General features: G+C 18.7%; 1 protein-coding gene across 1 annotated transcript in view; it reads right to left on the reverse strand.

Annotated features, from left to right (window-relative positions):
- Positions 1–16,324, reverse strand: part of LOC120635654 (cytoplasmic aconitate hydratase-like) — a 91,715-nt gene that overhangs the window by 72,896 nt on the left and 2,495 nt on the right. The gene's annotated exons all lie outside the window — the stretch shown is intronic.

Raw genomic sequence — 16,324 nt, forward strand, 5'->3', positions numbered from 1 at the left:
ACTTAAGTAAATAATGTACTTTAGTATATAATGTACTTTAGTATATATTGCAATTAAGTATATAATGTACATAAGTAAATAATGTAATTAAGTATATAATGTACATAAGTAAATAATGTACTTAGGTATATTATTTAATTAAGTATATAATGTATTTAAGTAAATAATGTACTTAAGTAAATAATGAACTTAAGTATATAATGTACTGAAGTATATAATGTTCTGAAGTATATAATGTACTTAAGTAAATAATGTACGTAAGTATATAATGTACTTAAGTAAATAATGTACTTAAGTAAATAATGTACGTAAGTATATAATGTACATAAGTAAATAATGTACTTAAGTATATAATGTTCTCAAGTATATAATGTAAATAAGTATATAATGTACTTAAGTATATAATGTACTTAAGTAAATAATATACTTTTGTATATAATGTTCTGAAGTATATAATGTACTTAAGTAAATAATGTACTTAAGTATATAATGTACTTAAGTAAATAATGTACTGAAGTATATAATGTACTTAAGTATATAATGTACTTAAGTATATAATGTACATAAGTAAATAATGTACTTAAGTATATAATGTACTTAATTAAATAATGTACTTTAGTATATAATGTACTTTAGAATATATTGTAATTAAGTATATAATGTACATAAGTAAATAATGTACTTAAGTATATAATGTAATTAAGTATATAATGTATTTAAGTAAATAATGTACTTAAGTAAATAATGTACTTAAGTATATAATGTACTGAAGTATATAATGTTCTGAAGTATATAATGTACTTAAGTAAATAATGTACATAAGTAAATAATGTACTTAAGTATATAATGTTCTCAAGTATATAATGTAAATAAGTATATAATGTACTTAAGTATATAATGTACTTAAGTAAATAATATACTTTTGTATATAATGTACTTAAGTAAATAATGTACTTAAGTATATAATGTACTTAAGTAAATAATGTACTGAAGTATATAATGTACTTAAGTATATAATGTACATAAGTAAATAATGTACTTAAGTATATAATGTTCTTAAGTATATAATGTAAATAAGTATATAATGTATTAAAGTATATAATGTACTTAAGTAAATAATGTACTTAAGTATATAATTTACTTAAGTAAATAATGTACTTAAGTAAATAATGTACTTAAGTAAATAATGTACTTAAGTATATAATGTTCTTAAGTATATAATGTAAAGTATATAATGTATTAAAGTATATAATGTACTTAAGTAAATAATGTACTTAAGTAAATAATGTACTTAAGTATATAATGTACTTAAGTACATAATGTAATTAAGTATATAATGTACATAAGTAAATAATGTACTTAAGTAAATAATGTACTTAAGTATATAATGTACTTAAGTAAATAATGTACTTAAGTATATAATGTACTTAAGTATATAATGTACTTAAGTAAATAATGTACTTAAGTATATAATGTACTTAAGTAAATAATGTACTTTAGTATATAATGTACTTTAGTATATATTATAATTAAGTATATAATGTACTTAAGTATATATTATAATTAAGTATATAATGTACTTAAGTATATAATGTACTTAAGTAAATAATTTACTTAAGTATATAATGTACATAAGTAAATAATGTACTTAAGTATATAATGTTCTTAAGTATATAATGTAAATAAGTATATAATGTATTAAAGTATATAATGTACTTAAGTAAATAATATACTTTTGTATATAATGTAATTAAGTATATAATGTACATAAGTAAATAATGTACTTAAGTTTATAATGTACTTAAGTAAATAATGTACTGAAGTATATAATGTATTTAAGTATATAATGTACTTAAGTATATAATGTACATAAGTAAATAATGTACTTAAGTAGATAATGTACTTAAGTAAATAATGTACTTTAGTATATAATGTTGTTAGTATATATTGTAATTAAGTATATAATGTACATAAGTAAATAATGTACTTAAGTATATAATGTAATTAAGTATATAATGTATTTAAGTAAATAATGTACTTAAGTAAATAATGTACTTAAGAATATAATGTACTGAAGTATATAATGTTCTGAAGTATATAATGTACTTAAGTAAATAATGTACGTAAGTATATAATGTACTTAAGTAAATAATGTACTTAAGTAAATAATGTACGTAAGTATATAATGTACATAAGTAAATAATGTACTTAAGTATATAATGTTCTCAAGTATATAATGTAAATAAGTATATAATGTACTTAAGTAAATAATGTACTGAAGTATATAATGTACTTAAGTATATAATGTACTAAAGTATATAATGTACTTAAGTAAATAATGTACTTAAGTATATAATGTACTTAAGTAAATAATGTACTGAAGTATATAATGTACTTAAGTATATAATGTACTTAAGTATATAATGTACTTAAGTAAATAATGTACTTAAGTATATAATGTACTTAAGTAAATAATGTACTTTAGTATATAATGTACTTTAGTATATATATTGTAATTAAGTATATAATGTACATAAGTAAATAATGTACTTCAGTATATAATGTAATTAAGTATATAATGTATTTAAGTAAATAATGTACTTAAGTAAATAATGTACTTAAGTATATAATGTACTGAAGTATATAATGTACTTAAGTATATAATGTACTTAAGTAAATAATGTATTTAAGTAAATAATGTACTTAAGAATATAATGTACTGAAGTATATAATGTTCTGAAGTATATAATGTACTTAAGTAAATAATGTACGTAAGTATATAATGTACTTAAGTAAATAATGTACTTAAGTAAATAATGTACGTAAGTATATAATGTACATAAGTAAATAATGTACTTAAGTATATAATGTTCTCAAGTATATAATGTAAATAAGTATATAATGTACTTAAGTAAATAATGTACTGAAGTATATAATGTACTTAAGTATATAATGTACTAAAGTATATAATGTACTTAAGTAAATAATGTACTTAAGTATATAATGTACTTAAGTAAATAATGTACTGAAGTATATAATGTACTTAAGTATATAATGTACTTAAGTAAATAATGTACTTAAGTATATAATGTACTTAAGTAAATAATGTACTTTAGTATATAATGTACTTTAGTATATATTGTAATTAAGTATATAATGTACATAAGTAAATAATGTACTTAAGTATATAATGTAATTAAGTATATAATGTATTTAAGAAAATAATGTACGTAAGTATATAATGTACTTAAGTAAATAATGTACGTAAGTATATAATGTACATAAGTAAATAATGTACTTAAGTATATAATGTTCTTAAGTATATAATGTAAATAAGTATATAATGTATTAAAGTATATAATGTACTTAAGTAAATAATGTACTTAAGTATATAATGTACTTAAGTAAATAATGTACTTAAGTATATAATTTACTTAAGTAAATAATTTACTTAAGTAAATAATGTACTTAAGTAAATAATGTACTTAAGTATATAATGTTCTTAAGTATATAATGTAAATAAGTATATAATGTATTAAAGTATATAATGTACTTAAGTATATAATGTACTTAAGTACATAATGTAATTAAGTATATAATGTACTTAAGTAAATAATGTACTTAAGTATATAATGTACTTAAGTAAATAATGCACTTAAGTAAATAATGTACTTAAGTAAATAATATACTTAAGTATATAATGTACTTAAGTAAATAATGTACTTAAGTATATAATGTACTTAAGTAAATAATGTACTTTAGTATATAATGTACTTTAGTATATATATTGTAATTAAGTATATAATGTACATAAGTAAATAATGTACTTCAGTATATAATGTAATTAAGTATATAATGTATTTAAGTAAATAATGTACTTAAGTAAATAATGTACTTAAGTATATAATGTACTGAAGTATATAATGTACTTAAGTATATAATGTACTTAAGTAAATAATGTATTTAAGTAAATAATGTACTTAAGTAAATAATGAACTTAAGTATATAATGTACTGAAGTATATAATGTTCTGAAGTATATAATGTACTTAAGTAAATAATGTACGTAAGTATATAATGTACTTAAGTAAATAATGTACTTAAGGAAATTGTTTTTTAAGTATATAATGTACTTAAGTACATGATGTATTTTTGTATTTAATGTACTAAAGTAAATAATATACTTAAGCAAATAATATAAACAAGTAAATAATGTAGTTAAGTAAATAATGTAGTTAAGTAAATAATGTACTTAAGGAAATAGTGTATTTAAGTAAATAATGTACATAATGTACTTAAGTAAATTATATACTTAAGTAAATAATGTATTTAAGAAAATAATGTACTTAAGTAAGTAATATACTAAAGTAAATAATGTACTTTAGTACATAATAAATTTAAGTAAATAATGAACTTAAGTAAATAATGTATTTAAGTAAATAATGTACTTAAGTATATAATGTACTTAAGTTAATAATGTACTTAAGTAAATAATGTACTTAAGTAAATAATGTACTTAAGTATATAATGTACTTAAGTAAATAATGTACGTTAGTAAATAATGTACTTAAGTATATAATGTACTTAAGTAAATACTGTACTTAAGTATATAATGTAATTAAGTATATAATGTACATAAGTAAATAATGTACTTAAGTATATAATGTTCTCAAGTATATAATGTAAATAAGTATATAATGTACTTAAGTATATAATGTACTTAAGAAAATAATATACTTTTGTATATAATGTTCTGAAGTATATAATGTACTTAAGTAAATAATGTACTTAAGTATATAATGTACTTAAGTAAATAATGTACTGAAGTATATAATGTACTTAAGTAAATAATGTACTTAAGTATATAATGTACTTAAGTAAATAATGTACTTAAGTATATAATGTACATAAGTAAATAATGTACTTAAGTATATAATGTTCTTAAGTATATAATGTAAATATGTATATAATGTATTAAAGTATATAATGTACTTAAGTAAATAATGTACTTAAGTATATAATGTACCTAAGTAAATAATGTACTTAAGTAAATAATGTACTTAAGTATATAATGTACTTAAGTATATAATGTACTTAAGTATATAATGTACTTAAGTATATAATGTACTTGAGTATATAATGGACTTAAGTAAATGTACTTTTGTATATAATGTTCTGAAGTATATAATGTACTTAAGTAAATAATGTACGTAAGTATATAATGTTCTTAAGTAAATAATGTACTTAAGTAAATAATGTACTTAAGTAAATAATGTACGTAAGTATATAATGTACTTAAGTAAATAATGTACTTAAGTATATAATGTACTTAAGTAAATAATGTACTTAAGTAAATAATGTTCGTAAGTATATAATGTACTTAAGTAAATAATGTACTTAAGTATATAATGTACTTAAGTATATAATGTACTTAAGGATATAATGTACTTAAGTATATAATGTTCTTAAGTATATAATGTAAATAAGTATATAATGTATTAAAGTATATAATGTACTTAAGTAAATAATGTACTTAAGTAAATAATGTACTTAAGTATATAATGTACTTAAGTATATAATGTACTTAAGTACATAATGTAAATAAGTATATAATGTACATAAGTAAATAATGTACTTAAGTAAATAATGTACTTAAGTATATAATGTACTTAAGTAAATAATGTACTTAAGTATATAATGTACTTAAGTAAATAATGTACTTAAGTAAATAATGTACTTAAGTAAATAATGTACTTAAGTATACAATGTACTTAAGTAAATAATGTACTTAAGTATATAATGTACTTAAGTAAATAATGTACTTAAGTAAATAATGTACTTAAGTAAATAATGTACTTAAGTATATAATGTACTTAAGTAAATAATGTACTTTAGTATATAATGTACTTTAGTATATATTGCAATTAAGTATATAATGTACATAAGTAAATAATGTAATTAAGTATATAATGTACATAAGTAAATAATGTACTTAGGTATATAATTTAATTAAGTATATAATGTATTTAAGTAAATAATGTACTTAAGTAAATAATGAACTTAAGTATATAATGTACTGAAGTATATAATGTTCTGAAGTATATAATGTACTTAAGTAAATAATGTACGTAAGTATATAATGTACTTAAGTAAATAATGTACTTAAGTAAATAATGTACGTAAGTATATAATGTACATAAGTAAATAATGTACTTAAGTATATAATGTTCTCAAGTATATAATGTAAATAAGTATATAATGTACTTAAGTATATAATGTACTTAAGTAAATAATATACTTTTGTATATAATGTTCTGAAGTATATAATGTACTTAAGTAAATAATGTACTTAAGTATATAATGTACTTAAGTAAATAATGTACTGAAGTATATAATGTACTTAAGTATATAATGTACTTAAGTATATAATGTACATAAGTAAATAATGTACTTAAGTATATAATGTACTTAAGTAAATAATGTACTTTAGTATATAATGTACTTTAGAATATATTGTAATTAAGTATATAATGTACATAAGTAAATAATGTACTTAAGTATATAATGTAATTAAGTATATAATGTATTTAAGTAAATAATGTACTTAAGTAAATAATGTACTTAAGTATATAATGTACTGAAGTATATAATGTTCTGAAGTATATAATGTACTTAAGTAAATAATGTACATAAGTAAATAATGTACTTAAGTATATAATGTTCTCAAGTATATAATGTAAATAAGTATATAATGTACTTAAGTATATAATGTACTTAAGTAAATAATATACTTTTGTATATAATGTACTTAAGTAAATAATGTACTTAAGTATATAATGTACTTAAGTATATAATGTACTTAAGTACATAATGTACTTAAGTATATAATGTACATAAGTAAATAATGTACTTAAGTATATAATGTTCTTAAGTATATAATGTAAATAAGTATATAATGTATTAAAGTATATAATGTACTTAAGTAAATAATGTACTTAAGTATATAATTTACTTAAGTAAATAATGTACTTAAGTAAATAATGTACTTAAGTAAATAATGTACTTAAGTATATAATGTTCTTAAGTATATAATGTAAAGTATATAATGTATTAAAGTATATAATGTACTTAAGTAAATAATGTACTTAAGTAAATAATGTACTTAAGTATATAATGTACTTAAGTACATAATGTAATTAAGTATATAATGTACATAAGTAAATAATGTACTTAAGTAAATAATGTACTTAAGTATATAATGTACTTAAGTAAATAATGTACTTAAGTATATAATGTACTTAAGTATATAATGTACTTAAGTAAATAATGTACTTTAGTATATAATGTACTTTAGTATATATTATAATTAAGTATATAATGTACTTAAGTATATAATGTACTTAAGTATATATTATAATTAAGTATATAATGTACTTAAGTATATAATGTACTTAAGTAAATAATTTACTTAAGTATATAATGTACATAAGTAAATAATGTACTTAAGTATATAATGTTCTTAAGTATATAATGTAAATAAGTATATAATGTATTAAAGTATATAATGTACTTAAGTAAATAATATACTTTTGTATATAATGTAATTAAGTATATAATGTACATAAGTAAATAATGTACTTAAGTTTATAATGTACTTAAGTAAATAATGTACTGAAGTATATAATGTACTTAAGTATATAATGTACTTAAGTATATAATGTACATAAGTAAATAATGTACTTAAGTAGATAATGTACTTAAGTAAATAATGTACTTTAGTATATAATGTACTTTAGTATATATTGTAATTAAGTATATAATGTACATAAGTAAATAATGTACTTAAGTATATAATGTACTGAAGTATATAATGTACTTAAGTATATAATGTACATAAGTAAATAATGTACTTAAGTATATAATGTTCTTAAGTATATAATGTAAATAAGTATATAATGTATTAAAGTATATAATGTACTTAAGTAAATAATGTACTTAAGTATATAATGTACTTAAGTAAATAATGTACTTAAGTATATAATTTACTTAAGTAAATAATGTACTTAAGTAAATAATGTACTTAAGTAAATAATGTACTTAAGTATATAATGTTCTTAAGTATATAATGTAAATAAGTATATAATGTATTAAAGTATATAATGTTCTTAAGTAAATAATGTACTTAAGTAAATAATGTACTTAAGTATATAATGTACTTAAGTACATAATGTAATTAAGTATATAATGTATTAAAGTATATAATGTTCTTAAGTACATAATGTACTTAAGTAAATAATGTACTTAAGTATATAATGTACTTAAGTACATAATGTAATTAAGTATATAATGTACATAAGTAAATAATGTACTTAAGTAAATAATGTACTTAAGTAAATAATGTACTGAAGTATATAATGTACTTAAGTATATAATGTACATAAGTAAATAATGTACTTAAGTAGATAATGTACTTAAGTAAATAATGTACTTTAGTATATAATGTACTTTAGTATATATTGTAATTAAGTATATAATGTACATAAGTAAATAATGTACTTAAGTATATAATGTAATTAAGTATATAATGTATTTAAGTAAATAATGTACTTAAGTAAATAATGTACTTAAGAATATAATGTACTGAAGTATATAATGTTCTGAAGTATATAATGTACTTAAGTAAATAATGTACGTAAGTATATAATGTACTTAAGTAAATAATGTACTTAAGTAAATAATGTACGTAAGTATATAATGTACATAAGTAAATAATGTACTTAAGTATATAATGTTCTCAAGTATATAATGTTAATAAGTATATAATGTACTTAAGTATATAATGTACTTAAGTAAATAATGTACTTAAGTAGATAATGTACTTAAGTAAATAATGTACTTTAGTATATAATGTACTTTAGTATATATTGTAATTAAGTATATAATGTACATAAGTAAATAATGTACTTAAGTATATAATGTAATTAAGTATATAATGTATTTAAGTAAATAATGTACTTAAGTAAATAATGTACTTAAGAATATAATGTACTGAAGTATATAATGTTCTGAAGTATATAATGTACTTAAGTAAATAATGTACGTAAGTATATAATGTACTTAAGTAAATAATGTACTTAAGTAAATAATGTACGTAAGTATATAATGTACATAAGTAAATAATGTACTTAAGTATATAATGTTCTCAAGTATATAATGTTAATAAGTATATAATGTACTTAAGTATATAATGTACTTAAGTAAATAATATACTTTTGTATATAATGTTCTGAAGTATATAATGTACTTAAGTAAATAATGTACTTAAGTATATAATGTACTTAAGTAAATAATGTACTGAAGTATATAATGTACTTAAGTAAATAATGTACTTAAGTATATAATGTACTTAAGTAAATAATGTACTTAAGTATATAATGTACATAAGTAAATAATGTACTTAAGTATATAATGTTCTTAAGTATATAATGTAAATAAGTATATAATGTATTAAAGTATATAATGTACTTAAGTAAATAATGTACTTAAGTATATAATGTACTTAAGTAAATAATGTACTTAAGTAAATAATGTACTTAAGTATATAATGTACTTAAGTATATAATGTACTTAAGTATATAATGTACTTAAGTATATAATGTACTTGAGTATATAATGGACTTAAGTAAATGTACTTTTGTATATAATGTTCTGAAGTATATAATGTACTTAAGTAAATAATGTACGTAAGTATATAATGTTCTTAAGTAAATAATGTACTTAAGTATATAATGTACTTAAGTAAATAATGTACTTAAGTATATAATGTACTTAAGTATATAATGTACATAAGTAAATAATGTACTTAAGTAAATAATGTACTTTAGTATATAATGTACTTTAGTATATATTGTAATTAAGTATATAATGTACATAAGTAAATAATGTACTTAAGTATATAATGTAATTAAGTATATAATGTATTTAAGTAAATAATGTACTTAAGTAAATAATGTACTTAAGTATATAATGTACTGAAGTATATAATGTACTAAAGTAAATAATGTACTTAAGTATATAATGTACTTAAGTAAATAATGTACTTAAGTATATAATGTACATAAGTAAATAATGTACTTAAGTATATAATGTTCTTAAGTATATAATGTATTAAAGTATATAATGTACTTAAGTAAATAATGTACTTAAGTATATAATGTACTGAAGTATATAATGTACTTAAGTAAATAATGTACTTAAGTATATAATGTACTTAAGTAAATAATGTACTTAAGTATATAATGTACATAAGTAAATAATGTACTTAAGTATATAATGTTCTTAAGTATATAATGTATTAAAGTATATAATGTACTTAAGTAAATAATGTACTTAAGTAAATAATGTACTTAAGTATATAATGTACTTAAGTACATAATGTAATTAAGTATATAATGTACATAAGTAAATAATGTACTTAAGTAAAAATGTACTTAAGTATATAATGAACTTGAGTATATAATGGACTTAAGTAAATGTACTTTTGTATATAATGTTCTGAAGTATATAATGTACTTAAGTAAATAATGTACGTAAGTATATAATGTACTTAAGTAAATAATGTACTTAAGTATATAATGTACTTAAGTAAATAATGTACTTAAGTAAATAATGTACGTAAGTATATAATGTACTGAAGTATATAATGTACTGAAGTATATAATGTACTTAAGTATATAATGTACTAAAGTATATAATGTACTTAAGTAAATAATGTACTGAAGTATATAATGTACTTAAGTATATAATGTACTAAAGTATATAATGTACTTAAGTAAATAATGTACTTAAGTATATAATGTACTTAAGTAAATAATGTACTTAAGTATATAATGTACTTAAGTAAATAATGTACTTTAGTATATAATGTACTTTAGTATATATATTGTAATTAAGTATATAATGTACATAAGTAAATAATGTACTTCAGTATATAATGTAATTAAGTATATAATGTATTTAAGTAAATAATGTACTTAAGTAAATAATGTACTTAAGTATATAATGTACTGAAGTATATAATGTACTTAAGTAAATAATGTACTTAAGTATATAATGTTCTTAAGTATATAATGTAAATAAGTATATAATGTATTAAAGTATATAATGTACTTAAGTATATAATTTACTTAAGTAAATAATGTACTTAAGTAAATGATGTACTTAAGTAACTAATGTACTTAAGTATATAATGTTCTTAAGTATATAATGTAAATAAGTATATAATGTATTAAAGTATATAATGTACTTAAGTATATAATGTACTTAAGTAAATAATATACTTAAGTATATAATGTACTTAAGTAAATAATGTACTTAAGTATATAATGTACTTAAGTAAATAATGTACTTTAGTATATAATGTACTTTAGTATATATATTGTAATTAAGTATATAATGTACATAAGTAAATAATGTACTTCAGTATATAATGTAATTAAGTATATAATGTATTTAAGTAAATAATGTACTTAAGTAAATAATGTACTTAAGTATATAATGTACTGAAGTATATAATGTACTTAAGTAAATAATGTACTTAAGTATATAATGTACTTAAGTAAATAATGTACTTAAGTATATAATGTACATAAGTAAATAATGTACTTAAGTATATAATGTTCTTAAGTATATAATGTAAATAAGTATATAATGTATTAAAGTATATAATGTACTTAAGTAAATAATGTACTTAAGTATATAATGTACTTAAGTATATAATGTACTTAAGTACATAATGTAATTAAGTATATAATGTACATAAGTAAATAATGTACTTAAGTAAATAATGTACTTAAGTATATAATGAACTTGAGTATATAATGGACTTAAGTAAATGTACTTTTGTATATAATGTTCTGAAGTATATATTGTACTTAAGTAAATAATGTACGTAAGTATATAATGTACTTAAGTAAATAATGTACTTAAGTATATAATGTACTTAAGTAAATAATGTACTGAAGTATATAATGTACTTAAGTAAATAATGTACTTAAGTATATAATGTACTTAAGTAAATAATGTACTTAAGTACATAATGTACATAAGTAAATAATGTACTTAAGTGTATAATGTTCTTAAGTTTATAATGTAAATAAGTGTATAATGTATTAAAGTATATAATGTTCATAAGTAAATAATGTACTTAAGTAAATAATGTACTTAAGTATATAATGTACTTGAGTATATAATGGACTTAAGTAAATGTACTTTTGTATATAATGTTCTGAAGTATATAATGTACTTAAGTAAATAATGTACGTAAGTATATAATGTACTTAAGTAAATAATGTACTTAAGTATATAATGTACTTAAGAAAATAATGTACTTAAGTAAATAATGTACGTAAGTATATAATGTACTTAAGAAAATAATGTACTTAAGTATATAATGTACTTAAGTATATAATGTACTTAAGGATATAATGTACTTAAATATATAATGTAGTTAAGTAAATAATGTACTTAAGGAAATAGTGTATTTAAGTAAATAATGTACATAATGTACTTAAGTAAATAATATACTTAAGTAAATAATGTATTTAAGAAAATAATGTACTTAAGTAAGTAATATACTAAAGTAAATAATGTACTTTAGTACATAATAAATTTAAGTAAATAATGAACTTAAGTAAATAATGTATTTAAGTAAATAATGTACTTAAGTATATAATGTACTTAAGTTAATAATGTACTTAAGTAAATAATGTACTTAAGTAAATAATGTACTTAAGTATATAATGTACTTAAGTAAATAATGTACTGAAGTATATAATGTACTTAAGTAAATAATGTACTTAAGTATATAATGTACATAAGTATATAATGTAAATAAGTATATAATGTACTTAAGTATATAATGTACTTAAGTAAATAATATACTTTTGTATATAATGTTCTGAAGTATATAATGTACTTAAGTAAATAATCTACTGAAGTATATAATGTACTTAAGTAAATAATGTACTGAAGTATATAATGTACTTAAGTAAATAATGTACTGAAGTTTATAATGTACTTAAGTAAATAATGTACTTAAGTATATAATGTACTTAAGTAAATAATGTACTTAAGTATATAATGTACATAAGTAAATAATGTACTTAAGTATATAATGTTCTTAAGTATATAATGTAAATAAGTATATAATGTATTAAAGTAAATAATGTACTTAAGTAAATAATGTACTTAAGTATATAATGTACCTTAGTACATAATGTAATTAAGTATATAATGTACATAAGTAAATAATGTATTTAAGTAAATAATGTACTTAAGTAAATAATGTACTTAAGTATATAATGTACTTGAGTATATAATGGACTTAAGTAAATGTACTTTTGTATATAATGTTCTGAAGTATATAATGTACTTAAGTAAATAATGTACGTAAGTATATAATGTACTTAAGTAAATAATGTACTTAAGTATATAATGTACTTAAGTAAATAATGTACTTAAGTAAATAATGTACGTAAGTATATAATGTACTTAAGTAAATAATGTACTTAAGTATATAATGTACTTAAGTATATAATGTACTTAAGGATATAATGTACTTAAGTATATAATGTAATTAAGTATATAATGTACTTAAGTATATAATGTAATTAAGTATATAATGTACATAAGTAAATAATGTACTTAGGTATATAATGTTCTTAAGTATATAATGTAAATAAGTATATAATGTATAAAAGTATATAATGTACTTAAGTAAATAATGTACTTAAGTATATAATGTACTGAAGTATATAATGTACTGAAGTATATAATGTACTTAAGTATATAATGTACTAAAGTATATAATGTACTTAAGTAAATAATGTACTTAAGTATATAATGTACTTAAGTAAATAATGTACTTTTGTATATAATGTTCAGAAGTATATAATGTACTTAAGTAAATTATGTACTTAAGTAAATAATGTACTTAAGTATATAATGTACTTAAGTAAATAATGTACTTAAGTAAATAATGGACTTAAGTAAATGTACTTTTGTATATAATGTTCTGAAGTATATAATGTACTTAAGTAAATAATGTACGTAAGTATATAATGTACTTAAGTAAATAATGTACTTAAGTATATAATGTACTTAAGTAAATAATGTACTTAAGTAAATAATGTACGTAAGTATATAATGTACTTAAGTAAATAATGTACTTAAGTATATAATGTACTTAAGTATATAATGTACTTAAGGATATAATGTACTTAAGTATATAATGTAATTAAGTATATAATGTACTTAAGTATATAATGTAATTAAGTATATAATGTACATAAGTAAATAATGTACTTAGGTATATAATGTTCTTAAGTATATAATGTAAATAAGTATATAATGTATTAAAGTATATAATGTACTTAAGTAAATAATGTACTTAAGTATATAATGTACTGAAGTATATAATGTACTGAAGTATATAATGTACTGAAGTATATAATGTACTTAAGTATATAATGTACTAAAGTATATAATGTACTTAAGTAAATAATGTACTTAAGTATATAATGTACTTAAGTAAATAATGTACTTTTGTATATAATGTTCAGAAGTATATAATGTACTTAAGTAAATTATGTACTTAAGTAAATAATGTACTTAAGTATATAATGTACTTAAGTAAATAATGTACTTAAGTAAATAATGTACTTAAGTAAATAATGTACTTTAGTATATAATGTACTTTAGTATATATTGTACTTAAGTATATAATGTTCATAAGTAAATAATGTACTTAAGTATATAATGTACTTGAATAAATAATGTAGTGAAGTAAATCATGTACTTAAGTATATAATGTTCTTAAGTAAATAATGTACTTAAGTATATAATGTATTTAAGTATTTAATGTATTTAAGTATATAATGTACATAAGTAAATAATATACATAAGTAAATAATATACATAAGTAAATAATATACATAATTAAATAATATACTTAAGTATAAAATGTCCTTAAGTAAATAATGTACTAAAGTAAAATAATACTTTTAAGTATATGTTCTTAAGTAAATAATGTACTTAAGTATATAATGTTCTTAAGTAAATAATGTACTTAAGTAAATAATGCACTTGAGTAAATAATGTACTGAAGTAAATAATGTACTTAAGTATATAATGTTCTTAAGTAAATAATGTTTTAAAGGAAATAATGTACTTAAGCAAATAATGTATTTAAGTAAATAATGTACTTAAGTATATAATGTACTAAAGTAAATAATGTACTTTAGTACATAATGTATTTAAGTAAATAATGTACTTAAGTAAATAATACACTTAAGTACATAATGTATTTAAGTAAATAATGTACTAATGTAAATAATACATTTAAGTAAATAATGTACGTAAGTAAATAATGTATTTAAGGACCTTAAGTCCATCCCTACAACTTACCGCTAATATACTTATTTTGTTCTTCGAGCTCAAAAGTGTGATAGAGGTTTAATGTAGCAATTTTTTTCTTATTTTTAAACCTCAATTTACAAATATAGATTTTTAGCGGGAAGGGAAAGCGGCATTGGACGCAGCTTATTGATTCCTATAAACAATTCTGGATTAAAAATCATTCAGACGAAACTTGTCAAAGTTATTGTTGAAAAAAAACACTTTTCGGAATTTTTCGTTTTCGATATATCTCGAACGGATCAACCGATTTTGACCGGACCGGCGGAGATCGTCTCGGTTTATTATGCTTAAGAGCTGATTAGTTTTGGGTTTGATCGGTAGAGCCGTTTAAAAGTTAATTTAAAAAAACAGTTTTTCAGATTTCTCGGAATCTATCGGTCCGGATCGATCTTGAAATGATATTACGATTAAGTCTGTCTGTCCCAGTCTATTGTGTCACTAAATACTAAAGCTGTCCACATGAAATACATACTTTTATTAAAATACTACTACTACATTAAAATTTGACGGCCGACTGGCGCAGTGGGCAGCGACCCTGCTTTCTGAGTCCTAGGCCGTGGGTTCGATTCCCACAACTGGAAAATGTTTGTGTGATGAACATGATTGTTTTTCAGTGTCTGGGTATTTATCTGTATATTGTAAGTATTTATATGTATTATATTCATAAAAATATTCAAATTCAAATTCATTTATTTCAAGTAGGCCTACTTTATAAGCACTTTTGAAACGTCAAGTATGCATGTTTGTGTGACTCTACCACCGGTTCGGAAAGCAGATTCTACCGAGAAGAGCCGGCAACAAACTCAGTAGTTGCTCTTTTCCAACATCAACATTTACAATCATTTTGC

The sequence above is a fragment of the Pararge aegeria genome, chromosome 27 (assembly GCF_905163445.1).
Source record: "Pararge aegeria chromosome 27, ilParAegt1.1, whole genome shotgun sequence".
Taxonomy (NCBI): domain Eukaryota; kingdom Metazoa; phylum Arthropoda; class Insecta; order Lepidoptera; family Nymphalidae; genus Pararge; species Pararge aegeria.